The sequence below is a fragment of the Antennarius striatus genome, chromosome 2 (genome assembly GCF_040054535.1).
Source record: "Antennarius striatus isolate MH-2024 chromosome 2, ASM4005453v1, whole genome shotgun sequence".
NCBI lineage: Eukaryota > Metazoa > Chordata > Actinopteri > Lophiiformes > Antennariidae > Antennarius > Antennarius striatus.
The window spans coordinates 18191395-18210615 of NC_090777.1; the positions used below are offsets into that span (position 1 = coordinate 18191395).

At 38.7% G+C, this 19221-nt stretch overlaps 1 protein-coding gene across 1 annotated transcript in view; it reads right to left on the minus strand.

Annotated features, from left to right (window-relative positions):
* Positions 1–19221, minus strand: part of casz1 (castor zinc finger 1) — a 173936-nt gene that overhangs the window by 80059 nt on the left and 74656 nt on the right. The window contains exon 4 of the mRNA XM_068326393.1: positions 10941–10988. The gene's annotated coding sequence lies outside the window, so the exon portion shown is untranslated. The remainder of the gene's footprint in view (positions 1–10940; positions 10989–19221) is intronic.

Genomic DNA, 19221 nt, shown 5'->3' on the forward strand with positions numbered 1-19221 from the left:
CAGCAAAATGCAGATGGTGTTCTGCGCACAGAGACTACCCAGCACTCAGCACAGCGCATATGGAAAGGCGCAGCTAGCCTCACTTGGGCTCAACACAACCTGCAGATAGTGAACCCTCCAACACATTCAATTAATAAGTCACTTGTGAAAGCAGAAGCATATTCATTTATTGTAAAGCACAAACTTTGCAAAACACATTTCTTGGTTGTTTCTCTTTACTTTTTATTTCCTTGCTGACATAACATCCTTACTTCTAGGCTGTTCATCAAATATTCAAATGCAACTCATTTCCAATGAGGAAAAGAAAACAAATTATAAATAAAATGGGGGCATAAATCTTTCAGGATCCTAATTCCAAACTTTTCCTTGCAGTGTTTCTGTCTTTATTCATATGAAGCATTTTTTCTTTCCTTTAGCACTGCTACATGCAGCTGACTTTACACTGCAGTGCTTTATTCTTCTGCACTGCTGTTTTAGATCACCTCTTTTTGTTTGCATTGAGGTTTGTATTGATGAACGACAGAACAATAACCTATTTTACTTTGTTTTGGCAGTGCAAGTGCCCAAACCTGCACTGCACATTGTAGCCAAATTATAACTACAACCAATCCACACAGAGATACAATGCTGTCAACCTTGTCTTGTCCATATTTTCGGAGAAGGTTTTCTGTGGTGCTTTTAGTACCAGAACACAACAGGGTGGAACAATTTGGAAACATTCCTTAAAAGCTTCACATTTGGATTTGTACTTATACAAATTGTGTAGTGTTTCAAATATCAGGTTGCATATATCTAGTCCTTCATCAAAGCTTAGTTAGAGAAAACAGCTTACAAAATGTGCACGAGAGGAGCATTAGTTGTATGCACCAAAAAAAAAGTAGACTGTATTGTTGTGTAGGTGAGGCTTAAGGGTGTGTACTTCTAAACCAATTATTGAATATGTAGCTGTTAAGATTGACTGTATGGGACAGAGCAGATTAATGTCAAGAGGACAGGGAAGACGCTGACAGTATAAAACCTAGGATAGGCGCAGAGGGTCAAACCATAAGACCTGCAAAGACCTGCAAACTCCAGATGGACTTGTTTGCCTTGATTTAACTCTCATTGTGTCATGTGTGGTTACTTTCATGTTAGAGAAGAGGTTGTTTAATTTCAATGGGTTTTATAATAAAGGACTATAGGGATTAAAGTAGAAAATATAAAACCACAGAAGCCTATGTTTACCCCTCATTTTGTTAAGCTTGTTTGTTCATTTATCATCTCAGTTCACCTTATCTATGCAGAGCACAATTTATGCATATAAAATAGGATTACAATCTATTTTAGCCAAATTAATTTACTTGTTTAATTTTATCACTTTACAGTGTCCTTTTCTATATTCAAGCGATAATCACAGGAAAGAAGCTATTAAACTTAAAAGCAACAGCCAAATAAGCTGCATTAGTCTACAGCCTTTATATCTGTTTAGCACAAGAGAGCTGACTTCTATTGATTACTGCTGCGATAGAAAAAAAAAAGACAATACAGGCACTATGAAGTTCAGCATTTTTTAACCTTCAGCGAGGCTTGTCATTTGCTTGTAAAATTAATATACAAATATACACCAGGAGGAAGAGAAGGGGCAAAAAAAAAAAAATCGCTCAGGCTCTTTTGCAATAATTGGCTGAATAGCAAGGGCAGCAGAAAATTTACAGGCAGACAACAGTGTGAAGGGGAGTCGGTCACTGTGCAAAACTAAGCCCTCAGCACCAGCAAGGGAGAAAGCAACCCACAGCAGCAAGCAAGCGTCTAGGTGCCTGTTTGGCATTTCTTAACCAGCATGAGCCACTTGTCCCTCCCTAGCTTTGGCAGTAAGCCGCAGATCACAGTCCATTTTCTGGACAAGTTAAGTAAATAACCCAAGCAAGCATGCACAAGACAGTGACAGAGACAGAAATCCCCCAAAGTCACAGTGGTGACACTCTACTAAATCCAATCAAACTGAGGAAGAAGAGGAAGAGAGACAGAGAGAGAGGGAAGGAGAGACACAGAGAGAGATATCCTCTTTGTTGCCGGTGTGTCCAACAGCATTGATGCAATAACACCTCATTCAGTGTTTAGCCCTTCTCAAAGGACAGGCAGGGATAACACTTTAAACCCTGTGGCTTTATCTCCTGCAGATTTTCCATAAAATACCAAGCCAGGAAGCCGGGGCCATGTGACTACCATGTAGGTCAGGGCAGATGGGGGGTAGAAAGTGTGGGAGGTGAAAGGAGACAGACAGAGTGGGGGAGGATGGGAGTTTCTAATGGAACTGTTGAAAATAGCAAGCCGTAACCAGATTAGATCAATTAAGATTCTGTCAGTATCTGTTGCTAGCCAGAGCAAGACTGGGAATTGAAATGAAAAGACACAGACATCACTTTTCAGATACAAGACAGACAAAAACAAAATAAATAAGTAAATTAAGACAAAGGCAACCATAATGACCACTTTTTGGTAATGTGGAGTTTTAGCAAAGTTTATCTATTTTATCTGCTAACTGAAACTGTCTACTGAAAATGAGGAATAGATCTCTGCTGCCAGATCTAATATAGTTACATTCCACGTGGACGCCATGTCAGATAAAATGATGTAAAGTACCGGTAAGTGTTCTTGTGGCCATTAATTTTTCATTAGACAGGTTGAGCAACTGGAACCTTTTTTCATAGTTGTTCATGTTATTTAGTCAGAAAAGTCTTAACTAAGAATGCAAAACTTCTTATGATAGTCAATAATTAGACAGCTTTCAGTGACCAGTGAACCGCTGAATCCATAACTGTCAGCTATGCAAACTCAGCATACCACTCAACTCATTTCTCACAACCTTGGGCAAAATACCAAAATTCCCCCCAAGAAATGCATAGTTTTTTTCTTTTTAACATTTGCAGCTATCATGGTGTAATGGAGAAAATAAAAAGCACTTGTGCATTAGGCTGGTAGGTGAGATTATAACTAGTCTGCATATTCATTCCACGACACATCATCATGCTCCACATCTTGGTTACCATAAAAACATTTTCTGTTGGTCTGGTTGATCATTATCCCTGACATTTTCAGAGTACTAAAATATGTCAATATTCTGAAGCTCGATAGGCTTGTATAATTGAACTAAAGGCCCTTGGTTTCCATATACCGAGGGCACAGCTTCCCAGTGGAATACCGGTGATGCTTGATGGAATACAAAAGATGGACAGGATTAGGGTTTGCGTTGTTGGCTGACCTTGACCTATATTTTGACCTGCATTTTGACCCACATCCTCAGTCAATCACATGATTTATTCTGATCAATGAAAGCAGGTGAATGTGCCAAGGGAATGTACCCAAATAGCAACAGTGCCTGCTCTGCTTTTCTACTTTTTCTATTGGCACTGAACAACACAAACTACATCATCTATAACGTACGTCCAAACTGTGATAATAATATTGATCAAAACTAGCATGTATCCATACATAAAGCCTTGTTTCAATTGATTTTTTTCTCTCTTTGAGTTGAAAAATGGAGTTAATATGAATTATAGTATGTTTTGCCTCTATCAACACAACCCAGACCATACTCTGTTGCCAGGGAAACAGGATAACAATTTGTGTCAATTTGTCTCTTTAATGCACTACAGGTTTGCAAAGCAACACACCCAACACTATAGATGTATACTGTAACATGGCTGTTTACAGCAGAAACTTACGGCATACAGGGTTCTAAGAAATTCAGTCCAATGAGGTAACAGATGTTAGGATATTTGGTGGCTATATGTTGCATGCGGTGTGTTCGTGTCTGAATGCAGGTGATATGATATCACATTGTGTTCCTTGACATAGAATCATATGTGGTGACATTTAATAAATTGATATTACAAAATAAATAAACAATCTATAAACTGCAAAATGCTATAAAAATATAGTTATAAACAGTTGAGCTAAAGTCACACTGCACCAGTAACCCTCCAGACTCTATTCCATTGTCCCATTATGTTGGAAGATTTGCTGTCTTTAAATCCCAAAGCTCAAGGCTGATCAGTGTTATTTTAATGACACTTCCACTAAAGCTTCCTGACAGAAAGCCTTTCTAAGACAGTTATGGGTGTTACATTTGTCTTGCAACATAAACTACTTTTTATGTCTTCACCATCAAGTAAATATAAAACACCTACAGCAACAGATTAAACTCAATAGGCCAATAGGCTACCTCCTTCCTTGTTAACTGGCTGTTATAGCAGTTATCCTTGGACAATCTTCTGCATGTTTTAGCCTTTGGAGCCAAGGGGTGCAGGGTTTTGAAGGAACAGACTCCCTCTATCCAATGAGACAGATAATAAATTAATGTGATTGACGAAAACACATCTCCAGACAAGTCCTTCTTGAGCCTTTATGTCCAAAAAAAAAACTTAGAGAAAACACATTTTACTACGTTGTCACCTTTCACAAATCTGCTGAAGACATTGTCATCGTGTGTTTCAACTCCAGTACACATTCACTGTTATTTATGTTGCTTACTCTAGAATTCAGGAACTGCAAAATCATTTACTCTGCATTCACAATTTTACTGAAAATTAATACAGTATACGGATAAGAGTAATAAGCTACAAGCGGGCACAGTAATCAATGAGTTTGACTCTAAATTTGTTGCAATGCTAAGCGAGACAGAACAAACTACAATAAGTGTAGAAAGCTAGATAGTGTAGATAATTTGCATATTCCTATCTTGGTCTGTTTAAATAAAATAGTGCCGTGGAGCAGGACATGGGGGAACTAAAGGCTGTTGGAATGCTGAAGCATAAAATTCACTTTAAAACATTCCAGAGTTCAATTTAAAGTATTGGTTTTGTATTCTTTGGAAAACAAAACGATTGTAGGCAACAACAGTGCATCGTCGTTCCTCGTGTTTAATGCCTTCCAGGAACCACACGCGATTAACGAATTCCACGATACAGCGACAAACTATCTTATTATTTACGGTAATTTAAACATTTATGAACCCTCTCCATACTGATATTAAACTACCATCTATCTGCATTACCTTTTCACACACTCTTATCCACTGTTTAAAGCACTTTTGTGTCACACATAAGTCTGAGACTCATGGAACGAGCGCATTCCCGGATGCCGTCAACCGATAGAATGAGCATACGGTATTGTATGACTGTCTACCAAAAGTCTGCGATGAGGTGAAGTCGTGAGCGCTGATGTGCGAATGTGCGAGGCTGCACTGTATTAATGTCTTCTTGCCAACTGGACAGTGTTGTTAAATTTGGTCTTCGAATTTTTAATTCGCTTGTAGTACATTCATAATTCTCATGCAGCATCACCAGGTGTTTGTTCTGTCACAACACTTTCTACATACAGTACATAGGTATATTTTGCAGACATTTGTGATTCCTAGAGAAAAATCCCTTTTTTCCTCTTGTACCACTTTAAGTTTGACCCAAGGTGATTTGGAGATGGGGATCTCAATGTAGATGCCTACATCTTTTCACCCATTACCTGATATAACCTAATGGGTTAGGTTACTTGGGATTTTCACCAGCATGAACTTTCATTTATATTGCCTCCCGCCAGTTAAGTTTTTTTGTTGTCAGTGCAAACAAGTGGACAACTACAAGAGAATAGACTGCATGATTTGGTAAGTTGGTATCAAATTACCAGAATAAGAAAAATGCTGAATTGTCATAATTTATATTATCTTCCACATAATGCTAATAGCATCTCAACAACTTTCAGATGAAACACATATCAGGTGTTTTTATTTATGCACTCGTTCCTAAAAATCACAAGAATAGCTACGAGTTCTGATTGTAACACAGATCAGCTGGTCAAAAGACCTCAGATTCCTTGTTTACTGCCACCCTTCCTGCAACCAGAACAACACAATCTGCGACTTTATCTCATGCACCATTTTACCAACTAGCAAACATGACTGAGAGCACTGAACTGTTATACTAGCATCTAAGTTGGAAACCCACTACCAACTAGAAGTGTATCTCAGCCCTTAGACTTGGAGATTTCAGTAAAGAATACAAATCATGACTACAGTACTCCTAATGATCCATGCCATGGTTTCTTTTCAATTTTGTTTGATAGTTAGTATGTTTGTTTGTTTACAGGATTATAAAGATTAGGGGCTGATTTTTCTTTACATTTTTTCTAAGTTATTTTTTGGGGTTGTTTTTTGGGGGGTGGGGGGGTGGGGGTCATGTGCATCTGTTGGAAATAAACAGAATATTAACATGGTGCAACGGTGAAATGATTGAACATCGGTTCTATTTTAATGTGGAACTGGATTAAAAGGAGGTTCCATTATTTTGTTGATATTCTTTCACATTAAGAGGGTGTTTTCCATGCATTATGATCAATTACGCAAAAACTAATTGACGTTTTGTTTGGATGTGGGTCACTGGCCACCATTGTATTTTGATGTTGGTCCAGATAAGGAAATGTTCCATGATATACCTTGGCTAACATTTGAGAAAGAAATCCAATACACACAATGGTTAGAGTCAGCCAGTTATGTGAATGGACTAACCAAGTTAAGACTTGGGTTTAATAGGGTTTAAATTAAACAAAGGAGACTAGTTGTCATTGGCACGAGTGCTTGTCCTGTTGTCAGCATATATTTATCACTGACAACTTTTTTCTACAGTTCACAGTTAAATCATGTTGCTGTTTGTGATCCTGTGTTTATAGCATTTTTATGCTCATGTTAGTTTTGCGTTCATTATTATGAGATTACTTTATCAAAATATGACACAAGTATAAGACTGTCCAAGTTCAGTATATGTTAGAATAAACTTTTGAAAACTGTGTAAATTTTAATATTGTTTCCTGCATAACACATATTTAAAGAGCCTCTCATGACTCCTTTAATAAATGCATAACTACAACCAAGCATATTTCACTTATTGAGAAAGTTTCTTAAGCTAAACAGTTCTGCCCTATCCAGGTCTACGGACTGAAGATAATATGATGCTCCATCTTTCAAAGATGTACTTTTCCTAAAGCATTGTTGATTGCCCTGTGTCCATTACTTGGAAGGATTATGATAATATTCCACATTGTGCTCGGCGTGATGCACAGGAAATTCAATACTCAAAAGGTTAATGCAATCAATTAGGATGACAAAGGAGTAAAGTAAAACCCTCCTGCTCGTGGAAAAAAGAGACAGGAGAAGAGAGGGGGAGAAAAGGTATTGAAAGCTTGAATGGTTCCACAGAGAGAAAAGACACACTTGAAACGGCAGAAAAATGGCATCCATTCAACATGTATCGTCCAAGGCCAACCAAATGAAACACACGCAAAGTGTACACTCAAAGAAAGAACAAATAGCTCATAGATAGTAAATTGCATCATTCAGCACTCAACTAGTTGTAAATGAGCAATACAGGAGCAATATTTTTGTTTGAAGGTAATCAGATACCTCAGCCAAGGAAAAAATGTCCAGTACTAGAGGCTTAAACATCGATTCATAATTCTCATAATGTTCTATAGACTCCCTTCGTTACGAGTGAAGTTTTGTCTCACACTTCATTCCCATGAGCATTGTTGTACTGGCTGAATATTAACAGCACAACAGTTGTGTACGGGAGTGATATCTTTTGTTATTTAGATAGATGGTACAATGCTACACAACACAAAGGAGTCTCATCATTGTAGATAAATGGATAAACTTGAATGGTGGTATTGAGCTCTACAACCATTGTAATAATCCATAATACCTTTTCAAGCTCAGTCTGTCAAAATGGTGATGTATTAATCACATTTCAGCAATCCTCCATGGCTAATGATAATATTATGAGAGTCTGGGCGGTAATATTTTGCTAACGTTTGCAACGCCTATTTTCTGCCGGTAAGTTGTGCAAGAAGAAAAGCCTAAAACCTTGTAATCCACTTAGGTAAAGCAGCAGACTTACCTACTTCTGCAAACACACAACCTCATAAATCTACTGCACCTTCACATTCTTTAAGAATGCCGAGGTTGAAAATTACAGCAGATCTTTCATCCCATTTTGTTTGTTCCAAATGAAGACATGTTTCACATTTCAAACCATTGCATAAGTCAAAGAATTGCGCACAAACAAGCCCTAACAGATTCTCTGTGTCTTTCTTTAAGTCTCATCAAACTGGCAGCAGCAAAAAAACATAAAAATACAGAACCTATATATTATCTACAGGTTAATCTAACTTCTAGAGCAAGTATGTTATTTGACTTAACAAATAACATACTTTGTTAAGTCAAATAAAGGATCAAACATAAACATTTATTTTCTGCCAAACACTTTGAACTACAGACCTTTGATTCTACATTTTCCAACCATTAAGCTGTATTATGATCAAATAAAGCAGCAAGACGACAGCAAGCACAAAAGCTAGCTGAAGCGGTAACCATGGCTTTATGTCTCTGCCATAAGAATTCCAAATGCTGTAATTTGACCTACATCACATTTCTCTGTTTGGGCATTTTCGGGTCCAGCAGCCACGTCACAGAAACAATAGACCAGAATGGACTTTGAAGTTGGCTGTGAATGAAAATGGAGGGACTGACACATGAAATTCCCTCACAGATGGGCTGCCCCCAGTCAAAAGAAAAACAAATACTTTGAATGAGTAGGGGACACGCCGCTCCTGTCTCAGCTTCCTAAGGCCCTGAGCCACCACCGGGAGGTGGGCTTTCACGATATGCCCGTAATGATGGATGGATTGGGAGGAAAGTCTATTCACATGGAGATGTTACATCATAAATATTTACACAGGGCTGCCGTTTCCATGTAGCCTTTGCTTGTTTTGACACACTGGAAAAATTTAAAACACAAAGAGTAAGAGAGAAAAAACTACAGAAAGAGAAGGTGGCTTCTCATTTTCTTTATTATACGGCATTGAGTGATACAATAATACAAAATTGAATCGCATGAGATGTTGCTGTTTTTTTCTCTGCAAGACAAATTATGTTTCCTACGGGAAAGTGTGGGCTTTATTTACCTTTATCCATGACCGAACTCCTTTTTATTACATAATCATTGCACTCCTACACAGAGGACTGAAAAGCCAATAAGACACAAAACAAGGTGAGGCTTCTACATCATTACCCCAACTATTTTCCATATGTTCCATGACACTACAATGTAACTACAAAAATACAATTACACTTACAAGTTGTTTGCAAACCATCACGTTACCATTACAAAAAGAACTAAATTTGTTATTTGGTAGGCAATGCCACAGATTTCTGCTCAGTGAGCATCATTAAAAGCCTTAAAGCCCACTGAGATCATCCCTGGAACCAATGAAAACAAATTTGGCAGTTTAATTTTATTCCCACTGTCTGAGAGAGGGACTCCAATCTAAGAGTGTCCTCTAGCCTGAGTCAGTGGGAGCAAAGAAGAGATAGGGATTGCAATGCCAGCCCGTTGTTAGAGCCAGTTGGCCATGATGATTAGTTGCATTAACGTATTAACATTAATGCAACGTATATTGAAAGCCAATTAAACTAACTGTACTCAATTATGTTGTTGTTATGTGGTTAGACAAGAGGAGAGTTACGTAACTTCTGAGTAGTTTATGCTATTGACTCATAGCCACCTGTTTTAAGATCATCTCCATCCATGAATCATGTGTGAGGAGATCTCCTAGTAGTCGTGAGGCTGTGCATAATCTGCAGCTGTTACTGTGTATATATGAAAATCTTCAGACTGGTTTCATAATCATGTTGTAGGGAGGAACACTAGGCATGTATTAGGGGCTCTGATTGATGCAAGGAGTGTGTCTTCTTTCTGGTGTGTGAGTGACACAACCAGAAACAAAGGACCGTGGTGTAGACCTCCACCTCAATTCAGGGCCATGCCACCCCCCAGTGATAGTGAGGATCACTGGTTTGACAAGAGACAGCCCACGGTGTCACTTCTGAATGTTAAGATCCCTCTTGACTAGGAGGCCAGGGGCAAGGGCTGTTGTATGCATCCTCATGGCAGACTCCCACATCAGCATTGTACTCATACCAGCTAACATCATTAGCACAGAAGGTTTCATCTCAGGCAGAGAGAAAAAAAAACCCAATCCTGTTTCTTCAAGTCACAAGTCATTAGCATCCTCTCGAGAGTCAAATTGTACAGAGGCCGATTTTTTATCAGCAACAAAAGGTTTTATACTCTTGTTAATTTGGTGGATGTCATCTGTACTTAGATGTCTGTGTCTAATGTCTGTTGCAGTAATAAATGTCATATAGTGAAAAATTATATTATTTTGTCAAGATGACAATGTGGGATGTTGCCAAAATAGCATCTAAACATAAAGCAGGCATAAAATAATATTGAATTATAATTAAGGGAGTGGCACAACAAGACAAATAACCAAACATGACAAGGAACGCTTATGACAAACTTTGGTGCGAGGTTACATTTATCTGTTACCGCCAGTGAAAAGCTCACGTTATTTCAAATTCTAACTTACTATTGGGATTGTTCTGTTTTTATCGATTCAGCTCTGTATTTAAGGACTCAACAGATGTTTATGTCTGGAAACTAATAAAATGGCATTTCTTATATGTCAGTGTTTTGAGCAGTTACAGCATGGCAGTGTTTGTGATGCTCAGTGTCTTGGGTGGCGTTTATACTGTATAGAGCTGTATGAATCTAACATAGCAATAGAGAGAGAGAAAGAAATGCAGAGACTGAGAGGGAGAGAGACACAGAGAGAAAGAAAAGAAGCTCTCTTTGGAAAACAGATACATCAGTGCGCCTGTAAAGTGTACAACATTGCTGTGAGTTAATCAGTTGGAAAATAAAACGGTGGGATTCTAATAAGTCATTTGTCAATTTTTACAGCCCCCAGACACATTGATCCATGGGGATTAATGAAGATGCCTGATATTGTTGTAGATATGAACAGGGGAGATGGTGGGGACAGTCATCAGTCATGTTGGGGATTTGTCCTACCTCGTTCTCTCTTCCTGGGGAGTCACTCCATGCAGACGCTCACTTCAGCTGAGGAGGAGAGCAAAGGAGAAACATTAAAAACCAAGACGCTGATTATTTTGTTCACTCCTGTCTTTCTGATATATCGCATAAAAGTGGACACATATCCAGGTCTCATATCCCAGCTGTAATGAAGGGGTTGAAAACCGAGGGAGGGGCAACAGGAAACCTACAGTTGTTAAAGATCATTTCAGAACAGGAAGCACTAATAAGATGTTTTCTTCCATGCAGCTCACAGGAGGAGAGTGCTTATGTCAGAAAAGATTTCATATGGGTTTGGTATGCAGGTAAATCATACAGGAGAAGGTGGAGGATTCATCTGTACTGATGACTGTTTATGGACAAATAACAATACTGCATGTATTTTGATATACTGTATACACATTGTAGGAAACTGGGAGGAAATATACAGGCATGTAAATAGAGTTCGGAGCAACCACAGTACATGCAACAACCAGCTGGCTGTGACTCTGGACGATAAATCCATTACACTCCAACACCAGCTAAATCGGACAAAAACCCTGAACAAGTTAGCAGAGTAAAGTAATGTTAATGTTCAATTTAGCTGATTGGGATATTTTCACTCACACATTCAGCTCATTTGGTTAAAGTCTAGTGTTATTGTTAGTGGATGTTTTCAATGCAGCACTGGTGTATAATTAACTCAGGTTATTCCCTTCTTTTTTGTAGCCCCATCCTCCATTCTTTAGAACCTATTACTGCCATCAAATTCAGAAAAAACAAAAACCAAGTTGCTGAGGTCAGGTTGACTACTCTGATGATATACTGTAATCAAGAAGATGTCTAAAACAACACTTCTGTTACACCTTTTCAAAATCCAAGTTGTATATTGTGCATATTTCAGCTTTTTGCCAGTAACACAAGGGATTAGTCCTGTAATCACATTTAGCTGGAAATAACTTTGTGTCATTTCCTGTCAAAGCTCATTGAAAAAAATACAAACAAAAAAAAAAAATTTGATGACAGGAATAAAAACATTTCTGTGTCAAACACTAAACACATGTAGAGAATACATGGTTCTAGTTTATTATTCATTTTACACAGAGGACATATGTCTGGCTTCAACCTAAAGCTGACTATTACAACAGTCTTTTTCTTATATCCAGAGAAGAATTATGTCTTAAATGACATCTATTAACCCACACACAGTCACTTCAGGACATAAACTGACTTGGCAGAACCAGTTGAGTCACTTAAATCCTCTCAAAAGTTTCCTAACCTTGAGAGCCTGTGAATCCCCGAAAAAGTAATAATAATTCTAACCTGATCTTCCTACTTATTTTATATCTCCCCTCAGCAACCTAACTTCTTCTCGGCAACAGTGCTGTTATTAATTCATGAGGCACTAATTAGTTCTTTGTTTAATTTTGTGTTAAACAGACTGACCGGAATGATAACGACTCACGCTGTAGCGCTTCGGTCCCATGCCACTCCTGTTTGCTACAACAAGGGAGCATCGTGCGACTAGCATGATGAACCCAATTCCCTTCTAAGTTGCACTTCATTAAGTCAAAATGTGACAAGGAGCTTAGAGGAAGAACTGGCAGATCTGATCATACATAACAATGCAGGCCCAGTAACTTTGAGGGAGGTGGTGGTTGGGTGCTGGTGCCGGAGGTGTTGTGGGGGGTAGAGTGTCGTGCATTCCAGCATGCATGTTGATAATTTTCTATTTTTAACCCTTGGGGGCTGTCTTTCATTTTCCTTTAATTGTTTTTGTTCAGAGCTGCAGTGTCCTCTTTTCGAATTGCAGCTCCTATCAACTCCCCTGATCAACCCTATGTGCAACATTGAAGGCAGACAAATAAACAACAGGCTTGCCCTTTTCCATGATGTAGTGCAGATGCTCCTATAAAGTCAGTGACACTTTTATCACACCACATACTATATACACCCACTGAAAAGGAATATTTGCATGACATGTCAGAGGTGCAGCAGTTATGATTAAAATGAACTTGAAAATACCGTTTTTGGCCTTGAAAGTTGAAAAACCTGCTGCATGAAGGCTGGTAACTGCTCTAAAGCTCCTTCATTACGTAAGTATGCATTAAGGTAGTTTCATCTACCCATATTTGAGATGCCGCACAAGGTTTTTGTTCAGTATGCAAGTGCAAAAAGCATTCTATGAGGCTCAACAATTCATTGCAATCTGCAGTACTGATGCCAAATTTTCCTTCTCAGGACTGATGATTAATTGTACACAAAATATTCACTGCTATTTAACTCCAACTGTACATAGAAAATTCTGGAAGCATATGTTGTTTTGTGGTACCACTCAAGAATGTGAAGGAAAACCTTAAGTCTGCTGTGATCACTGAGTTCATACAAGTGGCTCATTGCAGACTGTGGAATTTTTTTTTCACTGCAAATCAGCAGCTGACAAACTCTGCTAAGATGTTTAGCCTCTCAAAGTATGTTCCCACTGACTCAAGATATGATAAAATCAAAAAGCAGACAAGTAATTACACTGTATAATAGGCAAGATTGGCATTTTCAAAATCATTTTCATGTGGATGGAAATGACATTGCATAGACTATTCTGTATTCACTGGTGCAGATAAATAAACAAGGCATGGAGAAGGAGGGGGGCATACAGAACGCACAGTACAATGGCAAGCAGGTCAGTAATTAGAAACTCTGTTTGCACAGTAATAATTTTAATATATTCATCAGGAAACAGAGCATGCCTTGCATGATAAAATCCCATCAAGGAACATATCCTGACTGCCTTAACCTTTTAAACAGACAGGCAGCACATTTTATAACTGTGCAGAAGAACCTGAAAGAATAAATAAATGCATACGTACAGAGAACTTCAACAACAGGCGGCTATATACCCTCCCTATTTTTTGAGATTTGTGCAATATATGTTGTCATGATGTGCTGCGACAGGCATATGCAATGCTCAAGTTCTCGTTCATTAAATAAAAACCTGCGAATGAATGTGCCTCAGGAGCTCTTGACCTCCTTTATTGGAGTGTGAACAGGTTTAAGCCCTTAAACATTGAAACATGTTGAGGACGGATTGCGTGAATTTAAAAAGTGACACGTGTGCAACCTTGTTATTGAAGGTAACAGTATGTAACAGTAACAGTATGATGCTATTAAAATTATTCACATTTACTTACAGGACTGCTGATACTCAAAAAAAATTTCTAAAATACAAAAGTAATTAGTGAATCTGTAAGCATAAAGGTAATCACAATGAACAACATTTTTACAAAAGACATTCTTTTGAGCAATACACGGGGCTTTATGCATGCATGCACATTTAATGTGATAAACATGTAAACCAGATCTGCAAAAATTATTTTAAACATAAACTTAACATGGTTAGCTGATACTGCCCACGGTAGTGTCTCAATTATAATGCATTTAAATAACAGGAACACAAAAACAAGCTGTTAAATGAACAGAACAGGTTAAAACAACAACTCTCTTTTCTTTAGTGTCTGCCAAACTATTGTCTAAGTTTCCTGGTTTCATTTCCCACACATAAACTCAGAAACTTACAAGTCTGCATGACCTCACTCTGTATGAAACCTCTAATTACAGTTGATGCAACAACGACAACAAAAAATCACCGTCTGTGTTTCCAGTTTTGTATCAGTCAAACAGTTTAAAAACACTGCAGAGGGAGAAACTGACCATTTACTCGTGCATATTTGACAGCAGTGAGTAGGCCTCTTTTTATGCTGTCACTTCTGGCTCCCATTCTTCCTTTCCCCCAGGAGAGGACAGAGTCAGGGGCTTGAGGGCAGCTACCTCCATAGTCCCGCTGTCCCCTCCTAGCCTAATTTTTGTTGTCAAGCCCTTTGAAACCTCAGTCTCATGCAGAACCAAAGAATGGTGATCCATGTGCAACAAGTGCCAGTGCCATGGAAACTCCCCTCTTCCCCCCAAAATATTCTTTTTTATCCCTTTTGAAGACCTGTCACCAGGCAGAGCGGGCATCACACGACCCGAGGCCAAGCCATGACAAAGCCTATTTTCTGCCTGCTCCTTGATTGATTAAAAAAGACTTTTTAGTAAAACCATGTAAAAGGACACAAAAAGTGACAAACGAAAGAAAGGGCTGTCAGGGATGGCCCAGTCAGAGACAGCTCCTGGTGATATCAGACAGAAAAGGAAAAATAATATAATCACCAAAAGAGAAAGTTCAGGAAAAAGATCAGCTTAACAACTACAGCATATTGATCATGGTAATAACTGGAATAACATATTTGGAAGGTGCTGTTGGTTGAATAGACAAAAACTAAACCACAAAATCTTTAATTCAGGTTGTTTTTGTTTGGGGAGGGGTCACAGATGTGTTTGCAGATTACTTTTGTGGTTTGGACAGGACACAAACAACAGTAAGAGAGGATGGAAGAAAAGAGAAATGTAGTGAGGCCTCTCCTCCAATAAATGTAGTAAAAATGTGCGTCCTATTTCAGGAAACGTTCACTGCTCAGCAAACAAAAGCACCTTCTAGCCAGCCTCTGTAAACATGCACTAGAAATATCTGAAATATTGTGTGACTTTCGGTGTGATTTATGCTACAACAAAAACTAAAGTACCAGAACAAGTCATTCACATCAGTAGAGATATCTCCACAGTCCCTGCTCTCAGGACAGATCACAATGTCATCTGCAAACATCATAGTCCATGGAGATTCCTGTCTAACCTTGTCTGTCAGCCTGTCCATCACCATAGCAAACAAGAAGGGGCTCAGAGCTGATCCCTGATGCAGTCCCACCTCCACCTTGAACTCCTCTGTCACACCTACAGCACACCTCACCACTGTCTTACAGTCCTCATACATGTCCTGCACCGCTCTAACATACTTCTCTGCCACTCCAGACTTCCTCATACAATACCACAGTTCCTCTCTGGGCACCCTGTCATAAGCTTGTTCAGATCTACAAAAACACAATGCAGCTCTCTCTGACCTTCTCTGTACTTCTCTATCAACATCCTCAAAGCAAATACTGCATCTGTAGTACTCTTTTTGTCATGAAACCATACTGCTGCTCACAAATGCTCACTACTGCCCTTAGTCTAGCTTCAACTACTCTCTCCCATAACTTCATTGTATGAGCTTTATTCCTCTGTAGTTGCCACAACTCTGCATATCTCCCTTGTTCTTAAAAATGGGCACCAGCACACTTCCCCTCCATTCCTCAGTCACCTCTCCTTGAGACTTCCATACCTCCACAGGTATATCACAGGTAACATTCAACATACTCAACGTACTTCAACCTACTGTCAGTCCTATATTTTTGGCGTTCCTCTTCTCTCTCTTCCTACAAACACACTTTCCTCCTCTCCTTCTTCGAGCAACAGCAGTCCAATTTCCACCGGCACCCTGTAGGTGAACAGCACCAATGGCAGTTGTTGTTAAGCCAGGCCTTGACCGATCCACTATGGAAGTCATATGTTTGATTTGGCAAAAGTTTTACATCGGATACCCTTCCAGACAACCCTCTGTATTTATCCGGGCTTGGGACTGACACAGTAAGACATTGGCTTGTGCCCTCTTGCAGCTACATTAAGTAGCTAATTTAATATGGAGGGGGGAAAAAAACTTTATTAAAGAGTTACTCTCCAACAAATTCAAGTGTCAGCACTTTTTCTCAAAACATCCACACTATAATGAATAAAGGCTTTTTGTATTGCCGCATAAAAAATATGTATATATGTGTAGTGTGGCTCATTTGGAATATTGGATCAATATTCTATGCATCAGACATTTTGCAGACCATTTAAAAAAAAACATGGGGAGACTGTCTCAGCAGCAAAGCTGGGCCACATTATTAATTTATCTCAAAAACACAGGTCAATATCAGAGGCCTATTGCTTACATGTTTTGTTCTGTTGGCAGTATTTGTGTCTATACTGCTGCTGTAAATATCTGGTCTCTTTCTCTGCTTGGACAGATGAGACTGGGGTGTAGAACAGAATGGTGATTTTAGAAAATTGTCGCTCAAATACCTTTAATTGTGTTTAAAAAACAGAGACTTTGAGCAGCATTATGGAAAGAGAACTGCATCTCTTTGTGTCTGTGTGGAGATGTGGAGGAGATATTTACTATGATGATAGGGAGAGGTGGGGGTGTGGAGAGGAGGAGAGGCATTAGAAGCGTCCACACATGAGCAATTAGTATTCCAGATCCTGATGGTTCTAAAGACAAAAAGGCCTTACCAAATCCCCACGGCGGAGGTGTCAGATGGAAAATGACGAAAATCTGCTCCTTGACAGGGAGTCATTTATATTTTAGCTTCGTTCCATTATCTTAACGAATCCATCATCAGCCAATGCAATATTAACAGCAGAAAATCAACTCATTAGATCCAGGGGGATTTAATCAAGATTGCAATCATGTATGCGGTTCCTGGAGAGTTGGCTTCTTCTTTTTTTTTTCTTTTTGGTCCTTTCCACGTAATTGCCGCATCTCAGATCTTAATAAATTATTCTCTATCTGAGATTGATGCCTTTTTTTCATTGCCTCTCATGCCATGCACTCACTGTCTTCGACTATAATATTTACCATAAACATTATTATGTCATGGGCACACAGTTTAAAATGGCCTTTAGCTAACTCGCAGAAGTAATTGGCTTCTCCATTTCTCTCTCGTTTCCTTACTAATTGCCCAGTGATATTACAAACAGTTCCCTCTGAAAGAAAGAAAACACCTCTTTTGCACAAGCTGGTGTATGTTGCTAGGATTTTTCAACCTTCATATGTGAATGTAGTGAGAATTGCTTGTGTCTGATACTACTTAATAAGACTAGCAAGCAGATAAAAGAATATTCCACATTTGATATGTTAAGCGTAATGTCAAATCCCAGCAGAGAGGAAATAAAAAGAGCTTAAATTTCAGAAGGGAATTTTTTTTTTCTTTTACCAAAATAAAAGATTGATTCAGTGAAATGAGGTTGTGCCCAATAAGGACTATTAGAGATTTATATATATATATATATATATATATATATATATATATATATATATATATGAGTTATGTCTGAATATTTATCAGACAAGAGTCTAAAAGCTCCATAATCCCTGTAACCATGTTCTTTCATAAGAGTAATTAGTAATGCTTGTATCTTATAACACAAAAAAATTCAAACAAGGTAATAGTTTATAGAATAAAAAAACTTTTATAAGGCCTCTCTCTCTACAGCTGCACACACACATACACACACACACACACACACACACACACACACACACACACACACACACACACACACACACACACACACACACACACACACACACACACACATAAATAAAAGACAGGAGCCAGCTGTATCCCTCATGGACTATGAAGCCAGGTAACATCTGATTTTAACAGAGACAGGATAACAAGCCCTTTTACAACATGTAAAATCAAAAACCGTTTCTCACATAAAACTGTTCTGGAGTCAGTGTTTGTTAACATGAACAGCTTCCCTTCAAACCAGAAAACTAACATTCTTGCCATGTCGTCTCAGCAAACAGCTCAGAGCTGTTGTACTATCAGCAAATAAGAGGCAGAGCAAGCTCACGCCACGTGTCTGTAAGGTAAATTCCAAAACTTTCAGTCAGATTTGGAGATTCTATATGGAGTTTCTCAATGGAGAAAGTCAATCAGTGATTTACGATGTGGGAGGGAGAGTAGAATAGTTTCAAAGATAAATATAACTCAAGAGGAAAGTCACAAATATTATGTGAAATTCCCGTATGTAAGTTTTTTCTGGAACATGATGGGTTGGCCGGTATCGCCACGTATCTCTCATTTGCAACAGGGTGTCGATCTCTTACGGGCAGGATTAAATCCTAACATGTTCAACATGATCCAGAAGTATTAAAACTGTCAAAGAGACCTTTAATCTGCTGATGGAACAAAGGCTTTTGTACAAGGACTAACCTGACCTTGTCACCGGGAGTTTAACTTGATGTCTGTTAGGCAAAATAAGGCCCTACTCAGCCCCCCGCCAAACACACACACACACACACACACACACACACACACACACACACACACACACACACACACACACACACACACACACACACACACACACACACACACACACACACACAGCACACACAGAATTGGGGATTTCTACATCGCCAAATACTGCGCTAATTCTAATCCCGTTTCTCTGAGAGGGATACTAGTAAATTGTGAGCCACCTATTGACTGATCACAGAAATTTTTTATCCTGATTTATTAGAGAATGAGTACAATGA